The following is a 20973-nucleotide window of genomic DNA, read 5'->3' on the forward strand; positions in this document are numbered from 1 at the left end:
CAGGCCTTTGCGTGGACATGGTGCTGTTGCTTTTTACTACATTTATGCTGGAGAGCTTAGAGTTTCATGTGGGGGTCATTTATCTTGGTTGACCATGTGCTGCCTGTGTTAATTAGAAGCAGCCCTGTAAAGATATGCAGCAACTCAGATTGCATGTTTGGTTTGCATAAGACAGTTGAGCTACATTTTTTTCAGTAAGTTATAAAATTAGGGTCACAACTTTTCAGTAGTAGTTTTGTGATTTTGGGCAAATCAACAGTATGAATCTCCTGTTGAGATATTGAGTTTGTAGTAACTTCAGAAAAAATGCTTTGGGGTATTTTAAAAGTTCACTTCATATTTAACTTTATGGAAGATAGCACCGTACTTAAAAAGTTCCTATGCATTTCTTAATAACTTGGGTTGCTTTTAGTTTTGTATTTTGGAAGTTATTTGAAAAGTTCACTTTACATTTAACTTGAAGGAACTAAGTCCTATTTCATGATCTCATACACATTTTTTTTCTTAATTTTGGATGTTTTCAGTTTTGTTTAATGTTAATTTAATGAGTATGTGATATGTACTGAATGTGACTAGGTCATTTATTAACAAGGTATGAAAATATAGAACATTCCCACTATTACAAATTCCTAGACAAAGCATATTTTAAGCTATATATATATATATATATATATATATATATATATATGTACAGGATGGTATGAACATGCAATCATGCTGAAAATTGAGTTGAATATACTGAAATAACTACTGAAGTTGCAAATATACCGTGAACATTTTGACTTTTTACTTTTAACTTTTCTGTATGATTTTTTTTATGTCATTCTTAATCCTTCTTGTGAAGAAAATTAAAACACTGTCTAGTCTCAGATTATAGCAATAACCCACGCCTGGGTGTGGGTAATGCTGGATTTACCCACGGTTGGCATGGTTTGGTCCCGAGGGTGAAGCCCGAGGGACCAAAACAAAGCCAACTGGTAAATTCAGCATTACCCACACCCAGAAGTGGGTTATTGCTATTATACCATGACATTATTTAAGAAAAGAAACTATTACTTTTCTTAAATAATGGCATAGTATAATGCCTGTTTACTGCCCTTCCGCAGATGTCTGGCATCCGCGGTTCTGATGTACCGCACGCCCGCGCAGTACATCAGAGTTGTAGCAAAAGCAACGGAGAAAGCAAGATCTCCGTTGCTTTTTTTTATTATGTTAAATGGGTTTAACATAGCGAGACATTTAAAATAAGCAACGGAGATGTCCATTGCTTATTTTAAAACTGTCTCGCCATGTTAAACCCATTTAACATAGCGAGACAGTTTAAAAGTAGAGTTATACTAATGGAAAAAAGTCCGGGCGACCGGACCTTTTTCCATTAGTATAACTCGATTTACAATGTGCACGCTGGCCGATCAGCGTGCACGTTTTGGGGGGGGTCATGGTATAATAACTTGTATTGTATGCCAGCATGCATAATTTTGAAAGTATAAATAAGTTTTTAAAATGTCAAGTATTTCCCTTTTTAAACAAAATGTTTAAATAATCTGTCACTGTTTTGGTACATTTCTAATTGCATATATTTGTGAGGGAGATTCTAAAGTATATAGTGCCTGTGGAGAATCGGCAGATCAATAGGTAATGTATTTAGATAGTTCCTGGTTGCTAGGTGATTATTTGAACAAATGATTGACAGGAAAAATAACTTTTTAAGTAGCTGATTTTTATTTTTAAAAGAAGACAGTTGAGACTGCTAACCTGGACTGTATGTAAAAGGACTGCTGAAGGCAATTGTGGGCAGTTAATTGAGTTAGTCAGCTACAGTGCTGTGCAATACCCAAGAAAAACGACTCGCCAAAAACTGTAAGCCTGCCTTTGCTTTGCTGTTATGTTTTAGAGTAGATCAGGGACAGTATTCTCTAGTTAGATTAGGAAAGTTTAGTTATTTAGATTTTTTTTTCCAAAATGATGAACTTCTAACCTACAGTTTAATTTTACATTTCTGGTGATTGAATTCAGGTGTTTATTGAAAGTTACGGATTTACATTTTTAATAATAATTTTAAAACAAAAAAAACAAAATTGAAATGTTCACCGCAACGTTTAATGTTCATACAGATCGTACAAAGCTTTCGAGTAAAACTCTTTCTCAATGTATAAAATCATCAGCAAAACATGCCATTTTTAAAAAACAATTCAACCAATCCGCTCACATAATCAATTTAACTTAACTTAATTAAAGTGCCCTATCTCTTAGATACATAACCATTGAATATATGCAATAAATACATAGAAACTAATACATATAAAATATATACACATACCTAAAATATATTAACTAAGAAAACTTAAACCAATTCATGTCTTTCTCTTAAAACAGGTTTAATACTAGTAGCAGAATTAAGTCCTGGGTGACGGTCTGCTCGAAAAAAATTAATCCACTTATACTCCATTAATTCAGTTCTATTCACTAAGTCACCACCTTTAGGATTCTGATAAATTACTTGTAAAATTCTAAACTTACATTTGTGTGTTAAATCATTACTATTCACATGTTTGGCTAGGGCATTCGTTAGAACATTCCTTCGTATATCTGATAAGTGTGAACTGATCTTTTAATTTTTGATTGGTCTTTCCTATATAGAAACAGTTACATTGGGTACAGTTAGCAAAATATTCATTAATTTCCTGGTTTATTAAGGTCACATGAGGAGTCTAGTAGTTCTACTATAAAATCAAACTATAATAGTAGAATTAACTATATAATGAAATGTAATAGGCATTCAGATACTATGCAGAAAATTATCAAGAAGAATTGAACTATTTTGCCATCTAACCAGGAAATTGATGAATTGATAGGAAATAGGCCAAGCTTTACATATAAGAGAGAAAATAATCTTAAACAATTGCTATATTATTAAGATGTTAAAATAAGGAAAGCCATTAAGACATCTATGGGACGATTAGGGGACAGTGCCTTGCTTGAACTGTACACACTGTAGTGATATTAATATGGACAACCTTTTTATACACCCTTTAAATGGGAAATTGTTTGCATTTGGGGTTGGGGGCACATGTAATACAATAAATGTGGTGTATTTTGCTAACTGTACCCAGTGTAACTGTTTCTATATAGGAAAGATCAATCAAAAATGAAAAGATAGAATCAGTTCACACTTATCAGATGTACAAGGAATGCTCTAACGAATGCCCTAACCAAACATGTGCATAGTAATGATTTAACACACAAATTTAAGTTTAGAATTTTACAAGTAATTTATCAGAATCCTAAAGGTGGTGACTTAGTGAATAGAATGGAATTATTGGAGTACAAGTGGATTAATTTTTTTTCGAACAGACCATCACCCGTGACTTAATTCTGCTACTAGTATTAAACCTGTTTTAGGAGAAAGACATGAATTGGTTTAAGTTTTCTTATAAAATATATACACATACCTAGAATATATTAACTATGTATTATTTTCTATGTATTTATTGCATATATTCAGTGGTTATGTATCTATGAGAAATGGCACTTTAATTCAGTTAATTAAGTTAATTGATTATGTGAGTGGATTGGTTGAATTGTTTTTTTTAAAAATGACATGTTTTGCTGATGATTTTATACATTGAGAAAGAGTTTTACTTGAAAGCTTTGTATGATCTGTATGACCAGTTGTGGTGAACATTTAAGTTTGTTTTTTTTTGTTTTAGGCTGCTACTTAAAGTTCTTTGGCTGATATATGCTGTTGTGCTTTTTTAATAATCATTTTACTTATTAAATGTTTTTCATTATTTTACATTGTGGTTGGACAATGAGAGTATTTTTTAGAGTTTAGAGAGTGCTTACACCTGTTTGATACTCTCCAGGTCATCTCGAATGCCTGGCTGCTTCTGGTCATAGCTATTATTTATTTTGATATTTAATTTTTTAATAATTGATCATCCTTTGAAAGGCATGTAGACCTGTCTGACTCTGGTGGCAGCTTTTACCATTTGTATTGCAGAGGGGGCACGGCTGAAAATCTGTATCAAGCTTCCTATAAGTGTTTCTATGAGATTTGAATTTATTTTGAGTGTGAGTGAGTCAGAGGTCTTAAACTGGAACACACTGCTCTGAAGTGTATAGGGGTGGACAGAGTTATTTAGTCCAGTCCCAGGAACTAGAGCATGTTCCTGTTGTGCTCTTAAGGGAAATTGTGGAATTTTACTCTTTTGTGCTCTGTGATCTCATGTTTTCCGTGACACTCCCACACTGGAGTTAGTGGTGAGGATTGAGGCTCTTTAATTACTGATCCAGGTTTTTAGTGGGGGAAATCACATTATTGGTGGTATATTAACCAGACTTCACGTTATTGGTGGCAGTCACACTCCTGATGCTTCTAACCTGCGTTCCATGCAGGAGGAAAAACTTGTCAGTCAATCTTTAATGGTCTTTTCTAGAGATCTTTTCAGTCATTCAGGTTAGGGTTTAGAAAAAGCATATATATTTATTTGCTCCCAGGTGCAAGTCCTGATTTATTTATCATTCCTTTGTGAAAGATTAGCTTTTGTCATTAGTTACTTAGTAGTGTTTGCAGTTTTCATTTTTATCATATTCTCGTGGGTGCCAGGCGAGATGAATGCTTTCTTAGCAAACTTATTTACTGACCAGAGGATTAAAAAAAGTGGAAAGTGTCTTATTTTCTTTTCATGCTTTATGGAGCTGTTCATTCTCCAATATTTATGACTACTAGTCTGAATTGTAATAGTACCTAGAGCTCCTTGGGCATTTGTTGTAGGCCTAATCATTTTCTATTCATTTTAGAAACTTCAGAGGTCTGCATCCCTTTTGTCCATAGCTTTTTGTTCTGGAAACTTACTGTACTGTTCTTGGTTGTAATGAAAGTTGTGATGTTCTTCGTGTTTCACTGTTGCAGTCATTACAATTGGGTTATCCTGCTGGCAGGCTACCCTCAGTCGGCCTGAATTCCAAAGTCTAGGTCCGGCGTTGGTTGCTGTCGCCTCTTCCCTGACGTCAGTGCTTCATATTGCATTGGAAAAACAAAGAGAAAACGTAGGCAAAGAATTTATGAGCACCTATATTGCATAAACAGAGGTGACAGCCTAAACGCTTTAGCTAGGCATATTAACGAAAATCCTGGCCATAAGTTTTTATTCACTGTAATACAGCAGATTAAATGTGACCTGAGGGGGGGCCATGGCAATTAAAGCTAGAAGAGAGTGAGTTGCTGTGGCAGATTAGAACTGCAGCATATATACCACCGGGCTTAAATGAATATGGATCGATTAAAAGCGTCTCGAAGCTTAAAGCTTTAAACGGATAATTTAAAGAATGTGTGTGTGTGTGTGTGTGTGTGTGTGTGTGTGTGTGTTTGTGTGTGTGTGTGTGTGTATATATATATGTATATATATATATATATATATATATATATATATATATATATATATATATATATATGTATATTTATTTATATATACAGTTAATATTTTGCTTTGAGCAATAGTAGTATGTTGTAATTTGTGACATAATAAATGGCTCTTAATGTTTGCATAGAGATATATATGTATCTTTTATTTTTTACGTATTTGGTAGCTTAATGATTCGGTCATAATGAATTTGGTGTAACAATATTTCTATATTTACACAATTAATGAAGTTCGGGTCAAAAAGTTCATATAGGCTGTTAGGTACTACAGTTCATATTATTTTAAGTTTTGTTATGTTGAATTAATAATCTAGTAATTGGTATGAGTAATCAATAAGCTTTTGTGAATTTTTAAAAAACATAAATATAAAAATCTCTATGACAGTATTAATTGTTGGGATAAAGATCGTTCACTACTCACTTTTTGATGTATATAACTAAACAATGGTATCTTATATTTTTAGCTTGTATTTATGTAGTTGGATTTCCTTTAAGAATGCAATTGGCTAGGCTAATTGATTTTTTAATTAATTATCTGGCCAGTATATAAGATGTGGTTTTTGAACAATTACTTGTCTGAAGAAGTTGGGGCAGGGACCCCTTCGAAAGCGCTTACAAGTATTAATTAATAAACCTGTGTTTTTATATTGTAAAATCGTTGGTTATTTGGTCACGTTTTGCTACCGAGTTAGCGATCCAAGGAGACTTTTTTGCCCTGACGTCAGTGCGCCAGCGGTATAAAAGATGCAGCCGATGCCATTTTCTTCAGTCTTTCTTGCCACGCTGTGCCCGAAGCAAAAGCAGTTCGCAAGTGCCGGTCGTCCGACTCCTGAGATTTTCGTGTTCGACTTTCAGATCCGAAGTCTTCATTAAAAGCTAAGTACCCCATTGGGGAAACTTTTTTCTTGCTCCAGACCGATGTCAGAAAAAGTTAATAATTGTATTTCTTGTGGGAAGCAAATACCTCTTAAGGACTTTCATTCTTACTGTATTCCTTGCCTAGGCCCTGACCATGACGTTGCTAGTTGTCGGTTTTGTGCTAGATTTAAGCATCTGTATGATTTTGCATTTCACTATTTTGGCAGAAGATTTAATTATACGATGTCGTCGGATAGCCATCTGACTACCGGAATTCACAAGAAACGCAAAGAAAAGGACAGGCATCCGAGGTCCAAAACCGACTACGACGCTTCTTCTAAGCCAGTCGCCAGCTCGCCGGTTCTCAGTGAGGCGCCTTCGCAGCCCCTGATGACTACTACTTTAGAGCCGCAGGCCGCTACCGACTCCCACGTGGAGTTGCCAGGCCGCTGGAAACTCAAGGTATTGGACCTTCGGAGACTATTCCATCAGATGGGTTCGGAGCCACTGAGCAGGCATTGGCTTCTGAGGGTGTTTTCAGACCTACTCAGTTATATGTTAAAACGACTTCAGCTTCAAAGGCAAAGACTAAAGCACCTTTAAAGACAAAGAAACAAGTACAACAGCCTCATGGACAGGCCTCCATGTCCAAAAAACAGATGCTCAAAATGTCCGAAGACTTAATTACTTCGATCAGGGGTTCCCATCCCCCTCCTGATAAGAGGCCTAGGCAAGAGACAGAATATGAATCTTCAGATCAGGTTTTCATTTCATCTGATTCCTCTTCTGATCAGGAATACTCTCTTCCTCCCTATGAGGATTCTGATGCTGAAGAATCTATCCATTCAGCCTCTCCTCCTGAGGATTACTCTTTTGGGGGAAACTTTGTATACCATGAGGGAGCATTTCCACTGGGAGAGCCAAGATTATTCAGAATCTAAGAAAAGGCTCAGAGACTTCCTTTTACTACCACAACACAGGCCCCTAGCTATTCCACCTGTGTTAGACATTGTAGATGATGTATTTTCGGAGTCCAGTCTGAACCCTGACTCCTTACCTCCAGCTCCTGTTAAGCCGGACAGATACTACAGGGTTCCTGACTCTCATAAATTCCTTTTCAAAAACCCTGCTGCTGACCCAGAAACTCTCTCTCAGGGTCCCAAAAGGGTCAAGGCTTCCACTGCAAAAAACCCTACCCCCTCTAACAGGGATTCTAGGGCTCTCGACAGATGGGGAAAAAAGATTTACACTTCTGCTACCTTGGCTATAAGGGCTTTAAATTGTCAGTTTGATATGCTCAAATATCAGCAATATATTATGTCACTGCTTAAACAGAAAATGTTGATAAATTCTGAATGTGCAGAAAACAAAGAAATGCAGGATTTATTGCATGCAGCTGAACAAATTGGAAAGCATACTTTGCAATGTGGTTTTGATTCTCTGGAGGCCTCCTGCAGGGCCGCTGTTACGGGTTCTGTCAATAGGAGGCATGCTTGGTTAAAGGAACAAAATCTACCTGATCATGTTAAAGCAAAATTATTAGATGCTCCATTACAACATGATACCTTGTTTGGTGTTAAAGCAGAAGTGGTGTTAAAGAAAATGGAGGACAAAGCTAAATCTATGCAAACAGTCAAGGATTTCTTACAGGTACAGCCTACAAGAGTTAGCAGACACTGGCCTACAAAGAATTGGTCCTTTCCCATGTCAGACAGGCCACAAAGGGGCAGATACAGATGCCCTAGAGGCAGATCCCAGCCCCAAGGTTCGTACAGGTCTAAACAATGGGGTGCTTCTACCTCCAAAAGTGGAGAAGACAAATCACAGCCATACAGGAAACAGTCCCAATGACTTCCCCCTGCCTACACCAAGCACTTATCTTCTGGCAGCACCTTTAGGGGGAAAACTAGCACTTTTTTCTCAAAATTGGCACATAATAACCCAGGACAAATGGGTCTTATACGTAGTGTCACGAGGCTACAAGTTTCACTTTCATACCCTGCCAAAAGCAAACGATTGGCCAAACCTGCCAAAAAATCAATGGGCAGAGGCACAAAAACAAGTCTCATCCCTTTGGGACACGAGGGCCATTCAACAAGTACCACAGCACGAGCAGGGATAAGGATTTTACTCAAGACTGTTCTTGGTACCCAGAAAGAACAAAGCCTGGAGACCAATACTGGACCTATCTATTCTAAACACATACCTGGATATACCAAAATTCAAAATGTTGACTCTACAGCAGCTTCTGCCCATGCTGGGCAAGAAGGCTTGGCTTCTGACTTTAGACCTAAAAGAGGCATACCTGCATGTCCCAATCAGACAAACATGCAGAAGATACCTTAGATTCAAGGCTGGCTCAATGCATTACCAATACTCTGCACTGCCCTTTGGCTTATCTACTGCACCCAGGGTCTTCACAAAGTGCCTGGCACCAGTAATTGCATTCTGCAGACAAAGAGGAATACAAATATTTCCTTACTTGGACGACTGCGTCATTCAAGCAGAGAACAAAGACATGCTACTACAGCATCTGGCGTTTGTAAAGAGATTACCAACATGCTTAGGGTACACAGTCAACGAAAAGAAATCAAAACTAGTACCCTCTCAAGAGATACTATTCCTGGGTGCAAGCTTAAATACAACTGCCCAGATGGCTTATCTCACGCCAGACAAACAAAGGCAACTGACTACCTATTTCAAACTGTTGGCAACAAAGGCCCAGTTATCTGCAAGAAAAATTCTATAGGCTTTGGGCTTCATGGCATCCTGCATTCTACTAATTCCATATGCAAGACTGCATATGAGGAAACTTCAATGGTACCTAAAAAGTGTTTGGATTCAACATTGCCACAGCCTGGAAACAATAATTACCCTCATTCCCTGCCTGCAACAGGAGTTTTGATGGTGGGCGGAGGCCTGTCACCAGAATAAGGGACAGCCATTCACTTCACCCCCAGCCAGACAGACATTAACAACGGATGCATCAGATTATGCCTGGGGGACCCACATGGCAGGAAGATGTATTCAAGGCACATGGTCCGCAAACCAAATGCATCTACATATCAATCAGAAAAGAGATGCTGGCTGTTCAGAATACCCTGACAGCCTTCAAGGACCTACTTCATCCAGGACAACTACTAATAAAGACAGACAATACCATGGTCATGTGGTATATAAACAAGCATGGAGGCACTCATTCTTACCCCCTTTGCAGACTAGCCATGACTTTGTGGGACACAGCATTGACTTACCAAGTACATCTGCAGGCACAATTCCTGCCAGGAAAGATAAATACTCTGGCAGACAAACTAATCAGAAACCTCATGGATCTCCACAAGTCTTCAGCATGATAACAAGGAAATGGGGATGCCCGGACATAGATCTATTTGTCTCTCCTCACAGCTGCCAAGATTTTGCACAAGGACTGATCACAGACAAGCATGGAAAGTGGATGCCTATCTTTCTACTGGAAAAACCTAGCAATATATGCCTTTCCTCCACTGCCTCTCCTCCCCAAGGTACTCCTAAAGGTCAGACAAGAGAAGCCAAAACTGATACTGATTGCCCCAGACTGGCCCCGCCAGTACTGGTATCCAATCCTAAGGAACTTGTCTCAATGCCCAGCCTGGACCTTACCTCAAATACCTCATCTACTGTCCCAACAAAACAATCAGATCCTGCACAGCCAACTCAAGACCTTAAATCTGGCAGCATGGCGGATAATGTAGTCATACAAAACACACCTCTCACTAAAGCGGTGATGGATGTCATTTTGGAGGCCAGAAGGCCTAGTACCAGAAAATATTATGCTGAAAAATGGAAGAGATTCTGTGCTTGGAACCAGGCACAAGGAATTGACACAGCTGTACCAAATATTCCTCAGATTTTGCAATACTTAACTGAGATGCTGGACAAAGGCCTATCCTTTTCATCAATTAAAATTCATGCCTCTGCCATTTCGGCTCATTACAATACAGAGCCACCAATCTTTTCTCATCCTTTACTAAGGCAGTACCTCAGAGGAGCCAAAATCTTAAGGCCTCCAAGGAGATCACCAATATCTGCATGGGACCTCAGTTATGTCTTGGAAAAGCTCACCCTGCCTCCTTTTGAGCCAGCCGCTACAGCTGATATACTGCCTCCTTTTGAGCTGGCCGCTAAAGTTTTTATCTTGGAAAACAGCTCTGCTCTTAGCAATAACCTCTGCAAGACTAGTCTCAGAGCTACAGGCACTCATGGCTGTGGAACCCTTTATCATTTTTTTATCCAGACAGGGTTGCTCTGAGGACAAACCCAACATTTATGCCTAAGGTAGTGTCCAGTGTGGCCCTTAACCAAACTTATTCCTCTGCCTACCTTTTATCCAAACCCACAGAATAAGGGGGAGAGACTTCTGCATTCTTTGGACATACACAGACAGTTACGCTTCTTCTTGACCAGAACCAAAGCTTTCAGAAAGACAGAGCAATTACTAGTGGCATTTGCTGCAGGATCACAAGGAAAGGCGATTTCAAAGCAGACTATTTTAAAGTGGATAGGCCACTGCATTAATTTCTGCTATTCACAACATGGCAAGCCATTGTCTAAGGGCATTAGGCCACATTCAACCAGAGCAGCAGCCACTTCAGCAGCCTTCCTCAGGGGAGTACCAACCAAAGACATTTTAGAAGCTGCTACCTGGAGTTTAGTGCACACCTTTACAAAGCACTATCATTTACAACTCTACTCTAAATCCAGGGCAGGCTTTGCCACTGCAGATGTCCTTCAAGGATGCATCTGCAGTCCTTACAAATGGGTTGTCCTGTCGTCAGGCAGCCCTTCGGTCGGCCGGATTCCAAAGTCTGGGTCTGGCTTCGGCTGGTGTCGCACTTCACCCGACGTCATCGCTGCAGTTTTTCGGGTATAAAGGCATCAGCCGATGCCATTTTCCCCAGTTTTTCTTGCCGCGTGGCACCCGAAGCAGAAGCTGTTCACAAGTGCCGGTCGGTCAGATCCAGAGATTACTACTACCGAATACTACTTCGAAGACTTCTAAAAAGCTAAGTACCCCGTTGGGGACTCTTTCTTGCCTCAGCCGATGTCAGAGAAAGTGAATAACTGTTTATCTTGTGGGAAACAAATACCTCATAAAGATTTCCACTCCTACTGCATGCATTGTTTAGGCCCAGACCACGACGTAGCAGCTTGTCTAGCCTGTGCTTTAACCGACGGACGCTTAGGCGTCGGTCGGAGTTTGCTGAGCAGTTTTTCGGCTCTGATTTTGCCTATATTATGCCGCCGGATCCTCCGACAACGCAAATTACCAAAAAGAAAAGGACCGACACTCACGGTCCGTGGTTTTTCGAAACCGCGGTTAAACAAACCACGTGTCTTGGTTTCGCCGAAACCGAGCAAGCGGTTCTTTCTTCAGCGAAACCATGCCTTCTACCGAGGCCTCCTCTAACCTGGTAGAATCGGCTTCTGAAATCCAACCTTCTGTTGCGGTTTCTCAGAAATTATCAGACACTATTCCCTTGGATATTTCAACCCCTGCACGTGGAGCTGCTAGGCCTCCTGCAGCCATGTCTATTAAGGCCTTTGCCAGGGCTAAAGCAGCCAAAGCTTCTAAAACGGTGCCTGCCAAACCCCTCTCACAGGCCCAGCACCAGTTCCCATATGCTTTCTTTGGCTGAGGATCTCATTTCTTTAATTGTGGATCCCAGCCTCATCCAGACAGGACCTCTCACCCACCTCCAGAAAGAGGCCTAGAGCAGAGCCCCTGAGCCAGTATCCACAGATGATTCCTCTGATGACTCAGAACATACAGACCCTCCTGAGGCTCCTTATTCCCCTTACGAAGACTCTGATGCTGAAGAGTCCATTCCTTCAGCCTCTCCACCTGAGGAATTTTCCTTTGGGGAAACCTTGCATGCTATGAGGGAACAATTTCAGTGGCAGGGCCAAGATTTCTCAGACTCCAGAAAAAGGCTTAGAACCTTTCTACATTTGCCACAACATAGGCCTTTAGCTATACCTCCAGTTCTTTCTGTTGTAGATGATGCATTTAATGATGCTTGCACTGCTCCTGATTCATTACCTCCGGCCCCTGCTAAGCCCGATAGGTTCTACAGGGTCCCGGACACTCATCACCATTTATACAAGGCTCCTTTGCAGATCCAGAGACTATCTCCCAGGGCCCTAAAGCTGTAGCAACTACATCTACTAAAACCCTCCCTCTGAAAGGGAATCCAGGTCCTTAGAGAGATGGGGTAAAAAAGTTTACACCTCTGCTACCTTGTCAGCTAGGGCTTTGAACTGCCAATTTCATATGATTCAATATCAAGAGTTTATGCTTGACCAGTTAACTAAAAGCTGTCCTCTGAAGAATCTTTAGATAAAAAATATGTTCAGGAAATGGTACATAACATACAGCAGGTTAGTAACCATTCTTTAAAATGTGGCTATGATGCACTGGAGGCTTCCTTTAGATCAGCCATGACTGGCACAGTTATCAGGAGACATGCATGGTTGAAAGAGCAGGCATTACCAGACCATGTCAAATCAAAGCTTTTGGATGCACCCATGGACAAGGTCAATTTATTTGGTTCCCCATGCACAGCAGGTACTAAAAAAGATGGAAGAGAAGGCGAAATCTGTACAAACAGTGAAAGATTTCTTACAGGTTCAACCTCCAAGGTTTAGCAGGAACTGGCCCTCCAAGAATTGGTCCTTTCCGGACTCCTCTAAGACACAGAGAGGCAGGAATAGGCGTTCAAGAGGCAGAAACCAATCCAGGGTTGCCTACAGGGGACGCCAGTGGCAAGGTAACAACCAGCGAGGCACGGACGCAGCCACCACCACTACAACAACACAATCACAGTGACTTGGCTGTGGCACCGCCTACCAGGGAACAACTGGAAGCACCCTTAGTGAAAGCTAACCTTATTTTCAAAGAACTGGCATTGCATCACAAGGGAAAAATGGATTTTGCAAACTATAGACCAAGGTTACAGGTTCCATTTCCATACTCTACCAGGAAAGAGAGGAATGCCAAACCTACCACCTACTCAAAGGGCAGAAGCTTTAAAGCAAATATCTCAACTATTAAGAATGAGAGCTGTGGAAAAGGTACCATCTATGGAACAAGGAAAGGGATTTTACTCCAGACTCTTCCTGGTACCAAGAAAAGAGAGCAAATGGAGGCCTATTCTCGACCTGTCCACTTTAAACACATTCCTCGTTGTTCCAAAATTCAAAATGCTGACCCTACAGCAGCTTCTTCCCATGCTGGGCAAGGAGTCTTGGCTGGTAACTCTAGATCTCAAGGAGGCATACCTGCACGTCCCCATATGACCAATTTGCAGAAGATACCTCAGATTTCTTGCAGGATCAGAGCATTATCAATTCTCAGCATTGCCCTTTGGCTTATCTACTGCCCAGAGTGTTCACGAAATGCCTGGCATCAGTAATTGCTCATTGCAGACTTCAGGGGATCCAAATTTATCCCTACCTGGACGACTGCCTGATACAAGCGGACAACAAAAGCAAGCTAACATAAGACTTACAAAGAGTCATTTACCTGCTGCAAGCCCTGGGATATATAGTCAATATAAAAAAGTCAAGGCTGATTCCATCCCAAAGAATAACCTTTCTGGGTGCAGAGCTGGACACATCAAAACAAATGGCATTCCTAACTGCAGAAAAGAAAGAGCAACTACCTCTCTACTTCTTGGCATTAACAAAGCAGAACCATCTAACTGCAAGAAAAGTACTACAAGCCCTAGGCTTCATGGCATCCTGCATAATTCTGGTCCCTCATGCCAGACTGCATATGAGAAAGCTACAGTGGTACCTAAAGAATTTGTGGTCCCAACACAAGCACAGCCTAGAAACCAAAATTCCAATAATCCCATGCCTGAAGCAAGAGTTCCTATGGTGGGCTCAGGCCTGTCAATCAAACACAGGATTGCCCTTCTGCAACAGTCAACCAAGCCAAACCATCACGACAGATGCCTCAGACCTCGGTTGGGGCACACATGCTGGGCAAGTGCATACAAGGCTTATGGACTCAAGACCAGCTGCGCCTGCACATAAATCTAAAGGAAATGCTGGCAGTAAAATTGGCAATCCAGTCATTCAGACCATTTCTCCAAGAAGGTCAGTTGATGATAAGGACAGACAACACCACAGTTATGTGGTACATCAACAAACAGGGAGGCACACATTCATATCCTCTATGCCGGCTGGCACTGGACCTATGGGATGTGGCTCTGAGCTACAACATTCAGTTACAAGCAATTTTTGTACCGGGAAAAGAAAACATTCTAGCAGACATATTAAGCAGAACTACCACAGATGCCCACGAATGGATGCTGCATCCGGACATCTTCAAAGCCATCACAAGAGAATGGGGATTACCACAAATAGACTTATTTGCATCCCCACTCAATCACCAGCTAAAGAAATTCTGCACAAGGACGTACCACCCACTTGCTTGGAAGGTGGACTCCCTATCTTTCAGTTGGAAAAACCTGACAGCATTCACCACTTCCTTTGATGCACAAGGTGCTTTTGAAGATCAAAGAGGATCGTCCAAGGATCATTCTGATAGCTCCAGACTGGCCAAGACAACATTGGTACCCATTGCTGAGGAGCATGTCTCGGGAACAAATATGGACACTACCCTGATCCCATTACTGTTAACACAGAACAACTACAACATCCTGCATCCAAACCTGAAAACTCTGCAGCTAACTGCCTGGAACATTACATAAGAGCAATTAACCCAAATTTATCTCAAAGGGTTAAAGACATAATCCTGGAGGCTCGTAGACCTTCAACAAGAAAGAATTATGCAGCAAAATGGAAAAGATATCTCATTTGGAGTACTGCAAAGGGAGAAGATGTGGCACTGGTAAACATAGCCAACATCCTGGAGTACTTGGCAGAGCTCTTCAATACAGGCCTGTCCTATTCTTCCATCAAGATACATGCATCAGCTATTTCAGCAGAATACAGCTTGGATCCTCCTGTCTTCTCATCCTCTGCTGAGACAGTTTCTGAGAGGAATTAAAAATGTAAAACCTCCCAGGAAACCACCATTGCCAGCATGGGACTTGAACTTTGTGCTAGAAAAATTGACACTTCCCCTTTCGAACCAGCAGCAACAGCAGAATTACAATACTTATCCTGGAAGACTGCTTTCCTGCTGGCAATAACTTCAGCAAGAAGGGTCTCTGAACTACAGGCATTAATGGCAGTGCAACCCTTCCTGATCTTCCATCAAGATAGAGTGTCCATGAGAACAAATCCTACATTTATGCCTAAGGTGGTATCCAGAGTGTCTTTAAATCAGGCTATCCACCTACCTACATTCTTCCCAACCCACAGAACAGGGAGAAAGACTCTTGCATACCTTGGATGTACATAGACAATTATGCTACTACCTGGACAGGACCAAGTCCAATAGAAAAACTGACCAGCTTCTTGTAGCATATGCAACAGGAAAGGAAGGAAAACCAATTTCAAAACAGACAATCTCCAAATGGATAGGAAATTGCATTAGATTTTGTTACTCCTACCATGGAAAGAAAACTCCAGAGAACATCAGGCCTCACTCCACAAGGGCTACAGCCACTACCACAGCTTTCTTCGAGGAGTGGCTACCAAGGACATTATAGAGGCTGCTACTTGGACCTCCGTGCATACATTTGCCAAGCATTACAATTTACCTTTATACTCTAGATCCCGAGCAGGTTTTGCCACTGCTGTTTTGCAAGGGATCCTAACTACACCATAATCTCTCCTTTTTTCCTCCTCCCCTAGTTTAGCTATGGTATTCTACCCATTTGTAAGGACTGCAGATGCATCCTTGAAGGACATAGTACAGTTTTGTACCTACCATAAATGTAGATGTCCGATAGGAATGCATCTGCAGTCAGGATTACCTACCCACCTTCCCCTCTGTGGTACTCCTAGGGTATCTTCAGCTAGCTTGGGGGGGGATCTATTATGGTGTATTTGTTTGTATATATGTACATACATGCTTATTTTATGTGTTTGCTCTCTACTATTTGGAAACATTGGCGTTTATCCAAATTTAGCCATCCAAGAGGGCACCTGGCATCTGGGGCAAGAAACACTGAGGAAAATGGCGTCGGCTGATGCCTTTATACCCGAAAAACTGCAGCGATGACGTCGGGTGAAGTGCGACACCAGCCGAAGCCAGACCCAGACTTTGGAATCTGGCCGACCGAAGGGCTGCCTGACGACAGGACAACCCATTTGTAAGGACTGCAGATGCATTCCTATCGGACATCTACATTTATGGTAGGTACAAAACTGTACTTTCTGCAGAGCCTCATAGCCGCTCCTAATGCTGTTTAGCTCCAGCCTCCCAACCATAGCTTTGGGATTCAACTCAATTGTAATGACTGCAACAGTAAAACACTAAGACCATAATACAGTTCTGTACACTTACCATAAATGTAGATGTTCGAATGTATTCACTGTTGCAGTCCAGGTTACCCACCCACCATCTCCCATATCTTTGCTGGAACTTTTCTGTACTTCTCTAATCTATACAACCTATGTGGTGTATTTGCTTGTAGATGAAGGCAAAATATACTTTGGGGCATGCATGTTTTATTGACATATTTTTAGCCTACCCTTTTGGGGGCACCTGACATCTGGGGCAAGAAAAACTGAAGAAAATGGCGTCGGCTGCATCTTTTATACCCCTGGCGCACTGACGTCAGGGAAGAGGCGACAGCAACCGATGGCGGACCTAGTCTTTGGAAATCAGGCCGACTGAGGGTAGCCTGCCAGCAGGATAACCCAATTGTAATGACTGCAACAGTGAATACACTCAAACATCTACATTTATGGTAAGTGTATAAAACTATACTTTTTGGGACTTGCAATCGGAGTGATATTGAAATCTTAAATGTTCTTCATGTTTATCACAGCTGCAGTTGCCTAAGCTATATCGGTTATATCGTACAAGGATATAACAGCCGGCCAACTTCCAAAGCTTCAGGACACCTTCCACATCCTCGAGCTGAGCAGACTAAAAAGAGACAGAGGCTGAGCTCTAAAAGGACAATTCTAGGAAGAACAAAAAATAAAAGTCCAAACCCTGCCAAAAACACATTGAGGGGTAGAAAGAGGGAGCGGCTACTGCAGCAGTGATCATTTCAACATTTACTGTTGTGACAGGTTTACTGTTATGACAGGTTTACTTATACTACAGTAGTATGTTCCTTGTTGATCACTGCTGCAGTAGCCTGAGCTATATGGATAGATTACCATAGCTTACAAATGTTGGGAGGTGGAAAGAGAAGAGTCCAGGAGCCCCAAAAGAATGGTCCTAGCAAAGTCTGATCTAGACCTAGAGAAGGAATCAAGCTTAGTGGACCAAGTTGCTGCTTCTAGAATACATCATTTTCCAAAATGCCATAGATGAAGCCAAGGCCCTGCTCAAGTAGATCTTGACCCTGCCTGGAGAAGTGTTGTTATGATGACTATAACAAAAGGTAATAGCCTTAGACAACCATTTGGACATGGTCTGCTTTGACACAGGCTATTCCTTTTCTTACCTTTACAAGAAGAAAATTAACTGATCTGATCTATCAGGATAGTACCAGAGTTGTATATGGATATTCACTGTATGGGGGTATCCTTTCTCCTTTATTTTTAGGTTCAGGAAAGAAAATGGGGAGATGGATAATATGACTGAAAGTAAACTCTGATACCACTTTAGGCATAAAAAAGATAATTTCTCAAAGCAACCCTGTCCCTGTGGAAAATAAGGTAGGGTTGACTCAACATAACAGTTTCCAACTCGTATAAACTTCTTGTAGAGGTCAGAGCAATCAGTAAAACTGTTTTCCATGTTAAGAACCTCAGAACAGCCAGGTTAGCTGGTTCAGATGGAACAAGTGTTTGCTTCTCTAACAAATTACAAGTAATCTCTGTGGTATCCCCGAAGTCTCAAAAGAACCCACTAAACAAGTGTCTGTACTTAATAAAGAATTTTCGACTGGAAACAGACGCCTGCCTTGCTTGGATTACTTTTGAATACTTAGTAATGCTGTACAGTTATATATTTTCTATTATTATTTTTTGTTTTGTTTTGACTTAAGATGAGTTTAAGTTCGCTACTTCTACTACTTTTATATGATCTGATTAATATACAGTGATTAACTAGAGATATATGGACTGAAAATCTTCCACACGGAGAAGTTTCTTACACGGTTTTGTTCTTCTCTAACAAATTAAGATCACACTGGTTTTCTTGGAGGTCTGTTATACAAAACCCCTTTCAAAAACATTTGACGTGAGACTACATTAAAAGAGAAAGATCCATGGGTAGACATGCTGAAATAGCTGATAAATCAACCTTGTTGGAAGTAAGAAAGGGCATAGGATAGTAATTCACACAAATATTGTAAAACCAGAGGACAGCAAGCCCTGAATGGGGAGTCTTCAGTGACTGACTGCTGTGAAACGGGGAGGGAGAAGAGTAGACCTGGATTTAAAGATATTTGCTGTCTCCACCAAATGACAACCCCTAGCACTGGGATTTAAAAAGACAATGGATACTGGTGCTGGGGCCAAAGAGACTTCAGATACCATTGTATCTTTCTCATGTGGAATCTCATCAGGTATATCCTGAGAATAAAATGTATACCAAAACACCTCATAAACCACAAATGAACAGGCCAAATAAATTTAATAAACAGACAAGATAAAATGCTTTTGTAAATGCTTCTTCAGGTCAAAAGCTCAACAGCGTTATCGGGTTGCATATATAAATACATAAGTACGTGATTTTAAAAATGCAAAATCAAACATATGATTTTAAGCAGTCGCATGTTAAATAAAGCAGTCACATTATAAAAAAAAACTTCCAATTTTTTTAGAGAGATCTTGCATTATAAATACAAGAAAATATGTATGTGCATGAAAATATAACTAAAGTACCCAGAACTTTTTAAGTTCTATGTTGCCTTAATTTTAAAACCGATTTTAACTAAACATGTTCATTTAAACCTGGAAATTTATCTGAATGTAGTCCATTTATCCACTTGTACTCAGTATTTTCCATTTCTGTGATATGGTCACCATCCCTAACACACATGGCACATATCCATGTAGTGATTGTATATTTTGTAAATTATACACAGTAAAGAATTTTGTATAACCATGTATGAAGAAGACTTATTAGCTAGCTGTAATGTGAAAAGTATAGTTTATATGTCTTTATGCCAAGCATATGATGGATACTGTGTGGGTAAAACTAACCAAATGTTGAAAGAATCTGTTGGTGATCATCTCTCTGAGATTAGAAGGGGAGTGTCAATGAATTATTTATATAAGCATATATTTGAAAAAGACAAAGAACATAATTTTAAGATCTGATGTTCTTTTCATTCATTCCTCAACTGATTGGTTTGGACCCGACTCTGCTGCTTCTGCCAGATCCTCAAATCCAAAACTCTTAAGCTCCTCCTTTTACCCATAATGCCCCAGCAACCTAACATACCTTAGATCTCATTTGCCACCATTCAGCTTCAGATGCAGATCCTAGCACTCTGGAGATTTGGGAGTTGTTTTTCTATTTGAATCACGAGTTTGCCTTAAAAATCCTATTCCTTACTTTATTTTCACTCTCTCCTACCTCCCTTGCTTTGTTATTTTTTTCTATTTAGCTGCTAACCGTTTTTCTCTGTACTTCTTTGTAGTACCATTGTTATGTTATTTCAGTTCTTTCTTATTCATTAGAGTACTCCTTACACTGTCATCATTGTTAGTTGTTTCCTTTTCCTGCTTTCTTTAAAAAAAAAAGCTTCAAGTTAGTTCTTTTCTGGAAATTCTTTTAAGTGGACTTAGCTAGACAAGCATAGCTGACTGGATTTTAAACAATGCTTTACCTTCGGGCATAAAATCCCGAACTGGGATGCCCAAAGGAAATGCATATATTGTTTGGGACCTGCTCATTTAGATGGGGACTGCTCCATTTGCTCTGGGTTCAGTTCCAGCACCCTCTCAGACTGGAGGAACAAGCTGATGTTGAAGGGCCTTCTCCCATTTCTGCTTCTATACCTGGGGCTCATACCCCTCTAAGAAATTGGACAAGGGAAGCCAGACTAGTCTCCCAAAGATAGACTGTTGCAAGAGGTCACCAGATCACACATTCTTTTTGGTTCCTTCCTTGGAGCCACTTACTAAGATATCTGAAACTGATGGTTTTATGTACTCTTTGAAGGCTTTGCCGAGGCACTAAGACATATTAAAACTTTGTACTTTTGCTCCCTGTTGTTTTGTGGATTCAAGTTTTATTTCTTTGTGGTTGCTGATTAAGATATCTGAAAAGTCTGATATCCAACCACCTCAGACCAGACTGCTTCTAAATCTGAATCACAACCACCTTGGATCTGAACACATCCACTCCCTTCCAGATCCAGTCACTTATTGGCTCCCTTTTCCTTTCTTGGAGGGATTCCCTCACAGGTATTCAAGACCTCTATCTTCCACCTTCCATGTCTTCTCTTAGGTCTTCCAGAAGTTTATCTGAGGCTGACGTGGATAGGATGATGAGAAAGTTTGTCAGAGGTCAGATCCAGATGGGGGTACTCCCTGCTCTGACTCCCACCGGATCCTTGAGCCAACCTTTGTCTACTTCCTAATTGATCTCACCTTCTCCA

General features: G+C 40.5%; 1 protein-coding gene across 4 annotated transcripts in view; it reads left to right on the plus strand.

The window, feature by feature from the left end:
- Positions 1 to 20973, plus strand: part of SPART (spartin) — a 579157-nt gene that overhangs the window by 87467 nt on the left and 470717 nt on the right. The gene's annotated exons all lie outside the window — the stretch shown is intronic.

Source organism: Protopterus annectens, chromosome 5.part1 (assembly GCF_019279795.1).
Source record: "Protopterus annectens isolate FY-2018-M chromosome 5.part1, PAN1.0, whole genome shotgun sequence".
NCBI classification, from domain to species: domain Eukaryota; kingdom Metazoa; phylum Chordata; order Ceratodontiformes; family Protopteridae; genus Protopterus; species Protopterus annectens.